A 13,488-nucleotide genomic window follows, 5' to 3' on the forward strand; every position below is an offset into this window, starting at 1 on the left:
GCACCTTTCCAAGAACACGAGGACCCATTAGCCCCGATGTTTTCCCCCAGAACCCTTTACCTGGTAATGGATTTTCCCCCCTCGTTACTCAAGTGAACATTTTCCTCTGTTTTAGTTAAACTATTTACTTTTGTTTTGTATTAAAGAGCTGATTTTTATATGCAAGTTGTCCAGATGTATGTGTTACCTTTAAAAAAAGAAAAAAAAGTAGGGGCGGACGGCTGGGGGAAAATGTGTTGATTTTTAGCCAAAAGGAAAGATGAAGGTTCAGGAATGTGAAACAGAGTTTCTCATAACTTTGGAGAAATCAGATGTTTCTCTTCTGGTTCCAACTTTCATTTTCTTTGCTTGAAGAATGAGTTCTTTAAAACTAAATAAATATCCCTTTGAGAAGAGCAGGCTCTCAATGTTATTCTTTAAATTAACTATTTTGTGGCAATGCTGCAGAGGGGTAAAATTGCTCACTCATTTGGAATTCCCACTCCCACCAAAAAAACATTTTTTGCAAGCTCTTTAAGTGGCTTCAGATCTTATTTTCAAGATTTGACCACAACAACAACAGCAACAAGCCTTTGACATTCGACCCAGACTGCATATAAATTCTTATTATTCATTCTGGCTAATGTAAATAGGACCGCACATTAGTTTTTTTCTTGTCATTAAGATTTCATTTAAACATTCATAATTGCAAACATAACAGCCCATATTTCAAGTCTGTAATGATAACGGGGGGTGCCATTCTATCCACTAGCAACAACGGACTGTAGACTGCTACTCGGGGCATGCATAAAAGGAAGGCACTAAAGGTTGTTATAAATGGGAAAGCTTCAGGAGTTTTGATGCTCGCCAGCTGTTGTGCAACGAAATCCAACTCATCCATCTATGGTAGAATATTCCATGTTTTCCCTGGTGAGCCTTTTGTATTGGGAATAAAAAGGCCACTGAGCTTAGAAAGATGGCTGGTGTAGAAAATGTCCTTTTCAAGGTTAATGTTCTACTAAGCAGATGCCTGCACTGGAGAAACCCCTACCGAGAGGGCTGTATCTAATTCCCAGTTCTCCCAGATGCAGAAGTTCACAGGCCAGGAGACCTGGCAGAGGAAAGTGCATGTGTGCGCCTGGGAACGGACACTCTTCGAGATCTCTAGGAAGCTGGGGCCAGTGAAGCAAGGCCAGAAGCTTAGGGTCACTGATAAGGTAACCTGGGCCACGGTTCGGAGACTGTCGTTTGTCCTTGCAGCCTGACTGATGGGAGATGTGAACAGACTCCCTCGAGAGGCTTCTGCTTACCATATGTGGCCTGCGCGGGGCTGCTGTGGAGGCTGCAGGAGGTCTTTGGTTCCTTCAGGCAAGGCAGTTTATAAATCCAAAGGACAAAACCTAGGGCCTTGTTGCACATTAATTTTAGGTGGCTCCTGGACCTCTTAACCCCTGGACTTGTCCACACGTTAACATGTGAAATGAGCTTTAAGCAACCTTTATACAGCTTTAAGTTATGCCACTCCAGGCTAGGTTTATCTCTGCACTATCACCCAGCTTGAGTTATATTAATGTGTAACCACTCTAGGCTACATGTTAGTGTAAAAACCTGCGCCCCGACTCCCCTGCTTGCCTGAATTGGGTCTACTGCTCCCCGCTCTCCTTCCTGATCAGGCTAACCACCCCCCTGTCACTGGCCTGGATTGAGGCAGCTGCTTCCCCTCCCCCGCTGGCTCAGGGTGGGCATGCCACCCCCTGCCGTTGTCCCCACCAGCCCAGATTGACTCACTGACCCCCACCTTCCTGGACTGGGCTCACTGTCCCCGGCCCCCCAGCACTGCCCAGTCAGGGCAGGGTGTGGGATGGAGTCACAAGCAGCATATTTGGGGGGGCACGAGGACAGGGGAAGGGTGGCTCCTGCCACTGCATGCACTCCTGGGCAAGCATGGGGGGGCATGTGCCCCTTGGATCCGTGCACAGGGCCAGGGCGAGGTACCTCTGCAGGCTTTGCCCCGGGTGTCAGACTTCATTGCTATGGCACTGACTGCTTCAAACTTGAGCTAGCACTAACACCAATCAACATTTGAGCAGCTCAGGTTGCAGTGTGTAACAAGGCCCTTACTCAGAGGGTGGGAAAAGATTTATGGATAAAAATGATCAGTGCCCAGAGTTTGCCCTTCTACCTGGAGTAGTTGAAGGATGCATTTAGCTTCACCTCACGGAGGTCCCAAAGGGAATACATTTCTGGAAGCATCACTGCGAAGCCTCGGGAAGGGAAAGACCTGTGAGGCCTAAAGATCGTTCACAAGTTAGAAACCCCAGGAGTGAAAGGGGGTGTAAGTGTAGGATAGCAGCATGTCAGTTTGGAGGGAGAAGTGAAGCGGAGAACAGGGGATGCCTAGTTTTGTGGGCATGTTAGTCTAATGGATGAAGAGCATGGGATGGCGTGAAGGGAGCTGTTGCTTGCATTGGGCAAAGGTGGGGGCACACTGCCCAGTGGACAAAGCTGGTCTGGGATGTCATTCGAATAAGGTCAAGCACTGGTAACAAAGTAGTTTTGCAAAACTGTTGGGCACTCAGCAGAGGGTTGAACCCTGTGGGTCATCATCAGTCTCTCTAGCTACATACAGGGGTTAAATTGTGGTGGGGAACACAGGGATCTTTCTGAAGGAAATAAAGGACTGTTTCATGCCCTGAACTAAGAGGTGGCCTAGAAGGGCTCTGTGAGTTATTGTTTCCTCATTAGACATGGTGGGGGAGATCACAGCCCACCCACATACGACCTTTCTTTCCTACAGCAAACAGACCAACACAGAACACACAAACAAGTCCTAAATGATAGTGCTCATGGGTCCCTTCCCTACACATCCTCCCTCTACCTTTTCAGACTAATATGTGGTTCATGGAAAACAGCCAGGTGATGCCTTGGGTGTTTTTGTGTCCTAATGCTTTCAAGGAACTGGTTGGGGGAACAATAGGAGAAGGTATCTGCAGTATCCTTGCTTTTTTCCAGAAGGGACTATCATGGCAAAAGTGGGCTCTGGGGAATAATGGAAATCTTTAAATTGTTCAGTTACTATTGCAGTCTCCCAGCAGCCTTGCATAACCACAGACATCTCTCAGTAGGGTGACCACCTTTTCAAAATGGAAAAGCGGGGCAGATGCCTGCCTTCCCTGCCCCCTCTTTGCCCTCCACCATGGCACGGCCAGAGAGGAGCCCATGCGGGGCAGGGAATGATATGGACTCAGGGCTTCCTGCCCTGCTCCCTCCCCCCAGGTACCCCATGCTGGTCACACTGCCATAGTGATGCACCCCTTGCCCACTTGGCAGCAATGGGGGGCACAACTCTGTACCACCACAGGGCTGATGCTGGATGGGTAGGGGGTGTTTCTTCATGGTGGTGCAGCCTGCACAGGGCTCCCAGAGGCAGCGGCAGCAGCACTGAGAGTCTCTGCTCGCCCGTGCTGAGCTCAGCCCACTGGGCTGCAATGACCCCAGGGGGAGGGCAGCAGGGTGGGGAGCCCTGAGCCTGCAGCAGGCAGTCCACATCTGTTCCCAACTACAAATCTGGGAGCATGTGCCACCCCCATAGCTTCGCCCCTGGGAGCATGCACAGGGGAGCTGGCCCCCCTTGCCTTCCCCTGGATGAGCTTCCCATGGCTCCATCCTGCTCCCCAGCCGGGCCTTGTGGCCATGCATTCCCATCCCTACCCTGGCCCTGGGCCCTATGCACCACCTGCTCCTGCCCCACTCCCTCCCTCCCTCACTGTGGGGGACTCAATCTGCCCCCTCCATGTTGCCTATGCTCCCCCACCCCCCATATACTTATCTGCAGGGAGCTGCTTTCCACTGCTGCCTGGCTGTATTTCCGGCCATGTGCATGTGTGCACATGCAGATATGCACATGGCATCCCCCATGTCCTGCTCTCCCCAGCCTCAAGCAGGCCCTTGCAGGCTTGAACTCTACCAGCCTGCAAGGGGAACCCCACCCTTTCCCATGGCGAATGGAAAACCTGGATCTCTGCACAAATACTGGGATTCCAGGACAAATACTGTCCCGCAGTCTTTCAGCCTGGGACCAGGACTTGATAGTCACATTTTGGGACTGTCTCACCCAATTAGGGATGGGTGGTCACCCTATCTCTCAGTGCATCTTTCTTAGTGAGTCCCTGACATGAAGCTTCAAATCTTGCTCGTAGCAGCTGATCTGGGCAAGTGGACCCTTGTATCCAAATGGGACTTTGTGGAGCTCCACCTGACCACGTATAATCGCAGCAATGCCGTGGAAGCCGGGCATGCTCTTAGACCCCTGGCTGATTGGTGCTGAGTCAAGAGGAGGAGCTAGCTGGGCCTTTCCTTGCACAGCTGTGATTGGCTAGTGAGAAAACCCATCCTTTATCCTATGCAGCAGGTCTTCCTCTCATTGGAGGAGGGGAATGCTGCTTGAAGAGAAGGCTGGAGAACCCAGTAGACCCTGTGTAGTCCTTGTTGGGGTATATAAAAGCTAACCATTACTGATAGGGAAGGGCGATTCCTTTAATCAGGGGCTTAGATAGGTGAGGAGTGAGACCTACTCTTGGTAGACTTTGCTTTTTCTGAGACCGTTGCTTCTTTAATTCAGTTCTTTGCAGCGATGGTAGATTTCTACTTGGACCCTGTTAAGATACCTGGAGGGATCTCTGTGTTGCAGTAAGTAAATCCCCACCTTTCTGCAAATTGTAGGAGTTTGGAGCAATGAATGGCAATAGCAATGGACAAAACCAGATGTAGAAAACTGCTGTGCATGACAAGTCTGACTTGAAACCCAAGTGCCCCATTTAGCTCAGAAGGGGGCTCAGCGTTCAGCTTTCTTTATTGGACACAAATGAAATGGCACTCATATTATAGCCTCACAGTATCAGCCCAACGGATGGAGGAGTTTGGTTCAGGCAGGAACAGTTAGGCACTTGTGGTACAATCGCCCAGTTCTGGGGGGTATTGAAATTTGGGACTTGTGACTGACTTTTTAGTGGCTGCTACTCTGGCTTGCTCTGGCACATGGCAGGGTAGCTCGGTGCCCCATTCAGCCACTGTGCACAGGGCAGCACAGGCTGTCACAGTGCCAATGGCAGTGACACTGCCAGCCACCTCTGCAGTAGTGGCTATTTTTGTACCCCACTCCTCCCCAAAAGTGGTGGCCTGGGCCACTGCCCTAGTCATGCCCCTGTCACCCTTGCTGTTACACTACTGCTTGTGCTGAATGCATGCAAGGAGAATTTTTTGCTGCTGCCTTTAGATTATATTTCTCTTTAAGCCACTTAAGTTTCAGGAATTAATTTCTGGGATGTATTTGGCAGCCGTGTTGGTCTGAGACAAAACCCCCCCCCAAACCCCAAAACAAATGAACAAAAAGGCAAAAATCTAGAACTCCTGGTTCAGAGATGATATCTTTTATTAGATCAACTGAAAAATTGCAACCCCCCCACCCCCAAACCAAAAAAACCCCTTTTTCTGCAAGCTTTTGGGATCACATGCCCTTCGTTAGGCTCAGGGAAAGTTAAAGGTGGTAAAAAGTCCCCATATGTAGGACAAAAACTTCATTTTTGCACAGAGGAAGCAGAACTGCAAATCTATTCCTCTGGGTCCATGAGTGTGTCTTTGTGGGGGTGCCCTTTGTTGCACAGATCAAGCCTGTTTTTAAATTTTGCAGAGTTCTCATTAGATCCAAACTTCTTGATGGCTCAAGCTGGACAATTGTGCGGGGTCTGGAAAGGAGACCTGAAATGTGTACATCTCCAGGTGCTCTAATGGTTTCTAAATGAAGGCCTAGAAAACTCCATTTGGAGTCCACATTTTTTATACTTTGCAGACTTCATTCATGGGTTAAGCAAGTGACAAGTAATGATCCAGATCTGAACTTCCCAGAGGTCTGAGACTACGGTCCACATCCAAAATTGCACTGGTTTAACTAAAGCTGTGATTGAGTTAAATGTATGCAACTGTTGGGGGTGGATGGGTGGGGGTAAAGGGGCGAGGGTTAGGATAGGGTTAGGATAGCTAAAGCCTGGTTTAGATCACATTTGCTTGAGTCAATATTTCCAGACAGAAGCTAACCCGATGTAACCAGTTTGACGTGGATGTTTGTGTCTAGCGAGGGGTTTGCGCTGGTTTAAATGAATCCATCCAGGTCCAAATGGCAAACTAACTCTTCCTGGCACTGGCTCCTTGAAACGCACCACATGAATCTGGGTGGGCTGCCTTCAAAACTGGAAGCAGCATTGCCGCCCCTACATGGCAGTGCTGGGCAGGCTATTTAGCACGGCTGAGTGACAGCTCAAATTAGCCTGGTGCCAGCTCCACGTGGCCATGGATGTATTGCTTCCAGTGTCGTATGCCTGAGGGAGCTGCTGTCAGGCTTGGTAGGTTTCTTCCATAGACACAGCCTTAGTTTTTCAAGCTGATTTTTAAATTAAGCCAGTTTACATTTTGCCTGTACATTGCCATAACTGTGTTCTGTGCTGGAGTCCTATTACAGTCCAAGCCTTTCCAGATACAAACTCTTAAGGTCTAGCTGTTATGTCTTGAAATCTGAGCCGAAGCCTTTTTTAGTAAGAGGGGAAAGTGATCTGGCTTCTCCAAGCCTCACGTGGACTAGCACTTCATGTGACTGATAATCACCCATCTTCTATAACTTTGTAGGATATTTATTTATTATTATCCCTGCAAGCTGGTGGCATCCCTTTTCCTTCAAGTGCAGATGAAGAAGTCAAGTCTCAGGGAACCAGCTTAAGAATTTGTATTATCCTGGTCTCAAATTCTATAGGGAAATTTTAAAACATTTTCTAGGAAGGTGCAAGAAGCAGGGATTCTTCTGGGTGATATCTTTTATTGGACCAACTGCTTGGTTCGAATATACATTGACAAGGGTTTGGGCATCACAGTGCCCTTCCTTGGGTCTGTTGAAGAGAAGCCAACACACGAGTGCTAAGTAGCAGATGGAGCAAAAGCTTGTTTAAAAATCCATGTGCAAATAAAAATAGGATATAAGAGAAATGATCAAGTAGCCAACAGATAAGAGATGCATTAAATACCTGATACTGGAAGGACAGGATAGTTCAGGAGGGTCATCATCACCTGTAAAGTGCAGAAATTATTGAGTATCAGGTAGATTATAACGGACCCTGAACGTAATCATTCTCTTGGGTTTTTAAGTATTTTGGAATACACTTCCACTGCTTTAAAATTCAGTGGATTTGTCCATAGCCAGAATTTATGAATAGGTGTAATCCTGTTGAGACATCAATATTTACTGGACCATATGTGCATTAAAGTATTTTATCTGTATTTTAGGAAGCTGTCCTCCCTTTGAATAGATGGATGATTTTGGGGGGCTGAGGAAGCTTTCTACTTTTTAAAAATCCTGCTTAAGTTCAGTACACATCTCTTGGCATACAAGAAGTCCATTCCCAGTGATTTGAAACAGCATTCTGTTATAGAGGGAAGGATATTATATTCAATAAATCATATGGAACTATTTATCAGCAATCACTTCTTTAACTTTTCCACAGTCTTCAGTTTCAAAGCAGATTTGGAGAAGACTGAAGTCGGTACTGAGCAGTTTATTTAAAAAAAATGCTTTAGGAAAATTACCCCAGGGTTGATTGTATATTTATGAAGGCCTTTTTTTTTTTTTTCCCTAAATACTAATGTAATGTAGGAAAATAAATTTATTAAGAACAGTAGAAAAATGAGTAAAGAACCAGAAAGGGTTTTATGGCAGATGATTTGCAATGGGGAACAGTTGGGCTTTTTGTAGAACTGCAAGAGCTGAAATCACTGTAATGACTCATCCTTTCTCACTAGGAGGGTGGTAAAATGCTGGAACAGGCTACCCAGAGGTGGTGAAATCTCCATCCTTGGAGGTTTCTAAGATCCAGCTAGACAAAGCCTTGGCTGGGATGATCTAGTTGGGGCTGGTCCTGCTTTGAGTAAAGGGTTGAACTAGATGTGACCTCCTGAGCTCCCTTCCAACCCCCATTTTCTATGATTCTATTGACTGCAATGTGCTTAGCCCTTACAAGTAGTTGCAAACATCCTGTTAGTTGGGTTCGTCTTTCCTTTACCCATGGAAGATTTTACACAACAAAACAATTACTCTTTACCAATCTACATCCTCCTCACCCTCCCTGAATGGATGAATGGTCACCAGTAGAGTAACAATGGCAGGGATGATGTGTAGGGGGTGCATGCGGGTGCATACACCCCCTGAGTGTGGTGGTACATCCCCCTGCCAACACTGCTGGTGGCATCTGTGGGTGGTCTGTGATTGTCCCTGGCCACTGCCGGTGGTGGCTGTGGGTGGTTCACAATCACTGCTAGCCATTGCCGATGCTGCCGGCAGCATCTGTGGATGGTCACCAGCTTCTGGTCGGTGCTCACCACTGCCAACAGTGCCGGCAGCATCTGCAGGAGCTCCCGCTTACTGCTACTGTGCTCTCCCTGCCACCACCATGCCCCCCCAGTTGCCGGGGGCACATGTCATTCATGAACGATGGTGGAGTCAGCAGGGCACAGGCCCTGTGCACTTCTTGAGATGGGGGTGGGTGCTGCTAGTGAGGTACCTTCCTCTCCCATCCACCCTGTTTCCCCACACCTTGCACTTTCTCTGTAGCGGTTCTGGCTCAAATATCAGAGAGGGCAGAGAAGTGATGGTGCGTGGGTGGTGGTTTGGTGCTGCAGGGGGGAGATGTCATACCCTTTTATTTGCTAGTGAAAACCAGTGGTTTTTTGGACACTAAACATGCATGCTGGGATGTGGCCATGCCTGGGGCCAATTGGGGATCAAGGTTACTGGATTAGGGTACAAAACAGAGTGGGAGAGTGCAAGCAGAGTCCAAGAACAAGCCAGGTCATGAAGCTGGGAGCTCAAGAGGTCAGCATAGTCTATGAGTGAGCCACTTTAGGAAATTGGGAGGTCAAGAAGCAGGCAGAGTGCAGTCTTAGGTCAGGAAGAGCCCTGTTCCTTTCCCTGGGCATAGGATCATGGGAAAGTAGGGCTGGAAGGGACCTTATGAGGTCATTTAGTCCAGCCTCCTCCTCAAGGCAGGAGCATCCTATGCCCAGGTGAAGCTCTGTTCACCAGAGCGGCCCAAAGGGATGACAAGGTCGAATGGTCACAAACTCCTCCAGGACTGTTTCAGGCTGGACATAAGGAAGAACTTCTTTACTGTCCGAGCCCCCAAGGTCTGGAATAGACTGCTGCCAGAGGTGCTTCAAGCACCCACTTTGAATGCCTTCAAGAGAAATTTGGATGTTTATCTTGCTGGGATCCTATGACCCCCACTGACTTCCTGCCCCTGGGGCCAGGGGCTGGACTCAAAGATCTTCTGAGGTCCCTTCCAGCCCTAATGTCTATGAAATCTGTGAAATCCCTATCTAATGCATCCCAGCCAAGTGTCTGTCCAACCTGCTCTTGAAAACTTCCAAGGATGGAGAGTCCATAATTTCTCTAGCAGCCTGTTCCAATACTTAACCACCCACATAGTTAGAAAGTTCCTCCTAATCTCCAACCTCAATTTCCCCTGCTGAAGCTTGAGGCCATTGATGCAAGTCCTGTTCCTATGGTCATGGAGAAAAGCCATCTCCATCCTCTCTGTCATTGCCCTTCAGGCATATGAAGAATATAAGGGAAGGGCAGATCAAGTGATAGGAGCCAGCCCCTTTGGTATCAGGGAGCGGGTGAAGATTCACTCTCTGATAGAGACTTTAGGTGGACCTCATCTAGCTGCTGCAAACCACAATAGGGCGGTGGGCTGGGGTAGGCAGCCATGCTAGTCAAGCTAGGTTCAAGGCTGCAAGCCTAACAACTAGGGGTGGGGTGGGGAGGAAGGACATTCCCCAGCAGCAGCTGCAAAACTCTGGCCAGTGCAGTGTGTGGTACTCCAACCCACTGTGCAGTACTGACCAGCTGTGCCTCTGATGGTCACTTCCGGTGCTTCCCATTAATATAGTTGTGAAAACCCTCATTACTCCGGCTTGCTTCTAACTCATTGCTTGTCTGTTGTCCTATCCTTTATCTGAATCTGTCCCTGTGTTTCAGTGTACAGTGCAGGATTTTTTATTACCCTCCAATGATCTTTGCATAATCCCTTGCAAATCCACATTGACCGCTTTTTGTTCCTGACATATTTTTCTTTTTCAGAGCAATTGTGGTCTGTTGTACTTTAATTAGGGTGTTTTTCAGTATACAACATGGCCTAGTACTTGCAGCAATGACTCAATGATTACATTGTCTAAAGCCATTACATATGTTTGATTGTGAGTGTACATTATGTGGTCTATAATCAACTGGATTGTGATTCTTTCCAATGCAAAGTAAATCTTTTTACAGTGAGCTTGCAGGTTACAATAAATCAGGGTTTATTTATTTTATTTTATTTTTTTGCTGCTGATCATCATTTTGTAGAATTTCCTTTCATAGGGCTCTAATTTTCAGGTATGTGGCAGCAATTTGGAGCCTCTCTGTATGAGAGCAACTATATTTATAAGCAGAGAGATTCAGCTGTTTATTTGATGTGTTTTTTTGAAGCACACATGCAATTTGGCCCATTTATCATACGGGCAGAGAGAAATTGTAGAGTTTGTCTTACAATAGAATGTGTGTTGACTAATGTTTATTGCCCCATGACTGTTTGTAACGACTTTGTGGTTGTTCCTGTAGACATCACTCATTGTTCAACTGCAGACATCCATCGTGGGGCACAGAGCCGTGGGTCTCCAGCCCCAAGTGTACTCCTATATACAGAGCAGTACATGGGAGTCTACGGCATTCAGCTGGTGGAAAACAACACTTGAGTCCAGGGGAATGCTTGCTAGAGGTTAACATCCTTTTTCTGTTGAGAAGGCGATATGCCACATCTTGGGTATCAGGCACCTGTTGTATTATAAGCTGGTCCAAGGAACTTTACAAATTGCTGAGCTATGGCTGCATCCTAGAGATGCTTTCATCCTCCGAAATTCTGCCTGCCCTATGGCACTGCAAGCATGTACAGGCCTCAAGCTTCAGAGTCAGGGATGGATCCAGGGAGGGTGCAGTGGTGCAATTGCACCTCCCATTGACTTCTGCTCCATCCAAACTCTAAAACCAATTGTCTCGGAGGGGCAGCAGCGTTTCTATTCAGGCCATGCTGAGAGAGTCGATTGACTTCATGGCTCATTATCATCTCTCTGATTTCTGTTAATCCCTCTCTGCTCCACAGGTGTTAATCACCCTCTGTTTTTTTTCAATGATCTTGATATTTTGCTGTTCAAATGATCATTTCTTCTGCAATTTGGCTGTCTGGTAGCCATTCTTGGTAACGTCTCTTCTGTTTCACAGCCCTGCATACTGTTTTTTGCTCTAGCTAAAACCCAGGTATGGTAATATTAACTTAGGTGTAAGGATGACTGACAGTGAAATATTGGGGGCACTGTCAAGATACTCAAGAAGGCTAGATTTTGTTTTATGAATCTGAATGAGAGAGGTACAGTTAAGTATAACGATTACACGACTAATAATACAATACCTTTTGACTATCTGTCTTGCATGCTTTTTAAAACTTCATATCTGCTATAGCAAACTAATGCACGTTCCAATAGTTACATTTGGTTTTGCTTTGATCTTAAAATGAGTATTATACTACTAGCCCCCTACCACATTGGTAAAGCCGCTGTTTAACTAGAGAAAAATGTGTTGTTAAATGTGATGATGTGTCATACCATCTGCACCCCCTTTTCAAAATCCTGGATCAGCCCATGTTTAAAACTCTCTCACAAATAATAAAGGATATGTGACCTAAGTACCCTGGTCATGGACTCTTCTAATCATAGTCTCCACGCTAAGTGCTGTACAAACACAGCTTGAAGAGACCAGCTCTGCGCCGAGCATCTTACTCATTGAATGCTGAAGAGGGTGAATTCTTGGCAGCCACTGTGATTAGATGAAGCAGCTGAGATCTGCGTGTTTGGATAAAGTAGCAGCCGTATATACAGCTATTGTATATACAGTAAACAGTGGCTTATTTACAGTACAGCCTTGCTCTTTAACATCAGATAAAATGTTTTGGATCTCTGACTTCCAGAAAGATGCAGGCAAAAGTGTCTTTGCTTATTCACACACTTTATGGGCTTTATCACCAATTAAAACATCTTGATCCCAGGCTCTGGCTCATGTTATTGGCCTTCTCTTTGCCTGTTTGAATGAGAAAGATGGCAATAACAGTTAAACTTTCATCAGGGATGCTTAAAGGCTGCATGAAAGGAATTAAGAACAATCAATAGCTTGACAGTTGCCCAGAACTCAGTGCAGGAAAAAAGCACTTGGTCTTGATGCTGACAAAAGGGAGCTTGTTGCTGATTTTAGTTTTCAAGTTCCTTGAGTTGGCTATTTTGGATGGTCAGTGGTGCTGAAAAGGACCTTTCCACGTCTCCCAAGATAGGGGGTTCACTCATCTGAGACCAGGGTCCTGATCTAACTACACCTGAGCAAAGTTGGTGAAACTCCCATGAAGTCTTCCACTGAATACTACTAGGGGCAATGAGATCAGATTGTAACCACTCGTTATTTCAGTGGAAACTCAGGGGGGGATGTTGGGCACTGGATTAGCTGGGTTTAGGCAGAAAGTTACCCTGCAGGGCTGGGAAACAGGCTATTGATTTTTCTTTCTTTTTTTTTTTTTTTAATTTTAAACTTTGAATGGTACTAAAATTGTGTGGAGGAGGCAACAGTTGTTGATCTTTTGAGCTATAAACCACGCCTGGGGATCAAGGAGGCTGTTGTTAGGTCACTGCTGAGTTTGAATAAACAGCTTTCCAGTCTGGTTAAAGCACTGCTTTGAATTTTGGGGCTATGGGAAGCTAAGCCAAAAAACAAGCATTAAAGCTGCCTCTGGGCTCAGAGGACCATGGGACAGGCTCTCAGTGGGGCAGTCCCTGCCTTCAGTAGAGTAACAAGGAGTGACCCCAGAGAAAGATCTGCTTCAGGTGTGAGTTTTTCCCATTGGATCCATCTCATACTTTCATTTCCATCATGTAAGTGCCAGGAGATTTTTTTGCTTAGCAGAAGTTGTTGGTTCCTGAATAGAAGTCCAGGGCACTGTCTGTCTGTCTGTCTCCCTTCCCATGATGTGTCTTCCTCAATTACAGACTCAACGATGCCAGACCTGCCCTGCCAAGGGGAAGAACCCACTTGGGGAACAGTTGCTATCCATTTTGTGATCAACATCTGGCAAAAGTCTACGTGTGGGTGAGAGTCATATTCTTGCTTCTGTAGTGCATCCTGGAGGAGGTGGAGGGGAAGAAAGAGGACCTATCCCTGGTCAGGAAAAAATACCGTTGGCCTCGCATGGAGGAGGCAAGTTGTGTTGGGAACGAAAGTCCCATAACTGCTCCTTATCTGCCTGTGCACTGGTAGAAGGGTCAGACAGGATGGGGCCTAAAGGAGGAAGAAAGATGAGACACAGAAGGCCATCAGGAGGTCACATCTAGTCCAAT

The 13,488-nt window shown here is 46.7% G+C and overlaps 1 long non-coding RNA gene across 1 annotated transcript in view; it reads left to right on the plus strand.

The window, feature by feature from the left end:
• Positions 1 to 686: 686 nt before the first annotated feature.
• Positions 687 to 13,488, plus strand: part of LOC132250737 (uncharacterized) — a 44,525-nt gene continuing 31,723 nt past the window's right edge. The window contains exons 1-2 of the long non-coding RNA XR_009462322.1: positions 687 to 1,196; positions 13,141 to 13,240. This is a non-coding gene — a long non-coding RNA (uncharacterized LOC132250737). The remainder of the gene's footprint in view (positions 1,197 to 13,140; positions 13,241 to 13,488) is intronic.

Source organism: Alligator mississippiensis, chromosome 5 (genome assembly GCF_030867095.1).
Source record: "Alligator mississippiensis isolate rAllMis1 chromosome 5, rAllMis1, whole genome shotgun sequence".
Classification (NCBI taxonomy): domain Eukaryota; kingdom Metazoa; phylum Chordata; order Crocodylia; family Alligatoridae; genus Alligator; species Alligator mississippiensis.